The 2,884-nt window shown below is 40.0% G+C and overlaps 1 protein-coding gene across 1 annotated transcript in view; it reads left to right on the top strand.

The window, feature by feature from the left end:
* Window positions 1-2,884, top strand: part of ADAM10 (ADAM metallopeptidase domain 10) — a 161,328-nt gene that overhangs the window by 52,728 nt on the left and 105,716 nt on the right. The window lies entirely within an intron of this gene.

Below are 2,884 nucleotides of genomic sequence, written 5' to 3'. Positions count from 1 at the left end.
CGTCGCCACGTAAACACGCGTCGGGTGCGCCTACGCATGAAAACGATGAACGCGCTACACATGTTGGGTATCGCCGCGCACGCCGGAGTGAGAGCAATAATTCTAGGGCCAGTATTTTGGGGTATCTCTAAATTGATGACCTGTGGGGGCTTTTAAAGCGTCTTTTGACTTTTTGGGGTACTGCAGTTGTTCGCCGTTTCACGGTCGCACGCAATTTGTAAACTGGGCATGTTGGGTATCGTTTTACTCGTTGTAACCTCATCTTTTATATTTCATTAAAAAAATGGGTAATTTGTTGTGTTTTGGGGCATTTAATTAAATTTTTGTCACTAAATTTTGGGGTTTAATAAGGAGTTGCGCTAATATTGCGCAACATAAAAAATTTTCAACTACCACCATTTAATTCTATAGGGTCTTTGCATTCAGAAAATATATAATGTTGGGGGGTTTTACGTCATTTTTAGGCCTAAAATGTGGAATATAACATGGGTGCAAAAAATGAAAAAAGGGCCTCAGTCATGAAGGGGTTAAAGACTTAATGGCAAGGAGTGCTGCTTTTAGGTTTTTGTGTGTATGAAATGTTACACAACATTATTTGTATTTTGTTACAAAAAAATTGTCTAGTTTTATCCCAGTGAATTTCTTTACTTTGTCACACAGAGAGAGAGAGAGTATTTATTATTTCAGGTGAAGACATATTTTGAGCTACTACTGTACAGTTTAGCTTTTGCTGTCGCCGTATGTCCCGGGTTCTGCAGCCCCTCCTGGGCATCATAGGACACCCATGGCAGGAATCGATGGGTAGATCCGCGAACGTCATCCCTATGAACAATGAACCTGGAAGCAACAAGCTTTTTGTCGTTTCAGACCTCTAATTCCTGCCGTCTGTGGCCAGAGATGAAGCTAATAAGCTTGATTGTGTTTGGCTTACTTTAACCTACTGATAGGGCTGTTTCAAATGGGATGTTCATTTTGGTTTCCTCAGCTAACTTGTTTTCAATTTTCTTTTCAATGGCAACACAACATAGGGAAATTTGGATTTTATGCTCCCACAAGTCTGTTCTGTGATGCTTGGAATTCAAAAGCGTTGACCAAGGGTAGTGTTGTGCTGTTACTACGGTCAATTATTTTGGCATACGTGTGATGGCCATCTAATGCTCTTTGAATGCAAAGTTTAGATAGGAATGTGTAAAATCATTGCCTCTGTGGGAAATATTAATAGTGTCCTTTTTTTACGACTGCATCTTTTGGAATCTGGAAGCACATCCATGAGATATGAAACTTGACCTATCAATTTTATGATACGGTATGTCATTTTCTCTCCACACAGACCCTGCCTCCATTCTACCACGTTATTTATATGTTTGCCAGGCTGCGTGGCATCTCTTTTTGACCCAGAACAAAACCCAAGGCTGTTATCAGAATGCCATTTCTTCCTAGCTTCTGCCCCAATGAAATGCAGGCTTTCACATACCTAGTAATTGTAACCTAAATGCATCGCTCATTTGAGTAAATTCATGACAGGCAGTTACAGGTGTAACTGAAATGTATTTGGATTGGAAACGGGTACAATAATCCACGCAATGCATTAACTAGAGGCTCTATTAAGACAATGTATCATCGGAAAGATGAGGTTTAAATTTCATTTTGTTTAAATGGCTGTCCTGAGATGTAGTTTGAGGGTGGACATTGTTGATCTCCTTTTAAAAATTCTAGTTGGCTTTTTTCATGATTCCTTTAATCTTTTACTGACCTGTTCATGCCCTGACATTTGACAGTCATAAAATATGACATGTCCAGGGTATGGCCATTTAAATCAGTTGTTAAGGGTTGCTTTACAGTTGGCTGTAGAACTTTAAAGCATATGTCAATGCAAAATAATAACAAAAATACTATACAGGCATGTATACTTGTACTTGCCTGTGTACTTGCAGGGTCTTTGAAGGGACAGAAAAGAAAAACACTTGTTAATCTTACAAAAATGCACTCCTCTCCTGATGTGGAACTTAATTCCCCTCTCTTTGCACCCTTGCCTGTGCCATGCCTTCGGCCATCTTAATTGACCGGCAAAGAAAACATTGCGTTTTTGTATTTTATTTTTTTTGAGGTTTAGTTTCACTTTATCTTGTAGACAGATGGAACGCTGTATTTTTGTAAACAATCGAGTCTTGTCAGCCCTCCCAGTGCCTTTTTGCTCAACCATTCTCACTCAGATCGCTACAGGACAATCATTCTGGAGTCAAAGATAAGAATTAGGAGGGCTCCTCGAGATTACACAGGAAGTGTGGAGAGGACACATTGTGGCTCTGAATTTCTAAAAAGATGAACGGTTGTTTTTTTTGTGTGTTTTTTTGAGTATCAGCCAATATATCCCAAACCAGCTGAATTGGGGGATTGTTGATTTCTATTTGTGGGGACCTATACTCCTATGGGAACTTTGTGGAGCCTGTAGGAGGTTGTTAATAAGAGATCTAGAAGATGAGTGTTTCTAAAGCTATCACTTTAATTTTTCAGTACCCGGTGCTCCCGATTTTAGTACAGCTGGTTGCCTTTTGGGCAACCTTTTTATTTTAACATATCGTGTTGATCAGCCAACATGGAATTTAGGTACATTTGTTTACATGGATAATAGCAATGGCAGGAACTTTGAGTACTTAAAGCTTATCTAAACTGTTTCTTTTCCTACTTTTGGAGAGAGTGGTAAAGGGTTAGCAACCCTGTCAGCTTTTTATGGTTTCTGTGTCCCCCTCCCCCAGTCAATAAATCCCAGTGACAATGGTCAACAGGACTGAAAAATAGGATAACAGGGAAAAGTAAAACAAATTGTCAGTGGTCACCAAAACAGGATGGGGGGGGGGGGGGGGGAGAGGCGGGGGGTGTGTTG

The sequence above is a fragment of the Nanorana parkeri genome, unplaced genomic scaffold (assembly GCF_000935625.1).
Source record: "Nanorana parkeri isolate BGI_ZX_2015 unplaced genomic scaffold, ASM93562v1 scaffold422, whole genome shotgun sequence".
Lineage (NCBI taxonomy): Eukaryota > Metazoa > Chordata > Amphibia > Anura > Dicroglossidae > Nanorana > Nanorana parkeri.
This window is presented reverse-complemented; position numbering and strand designations above follow the sequence as displayed.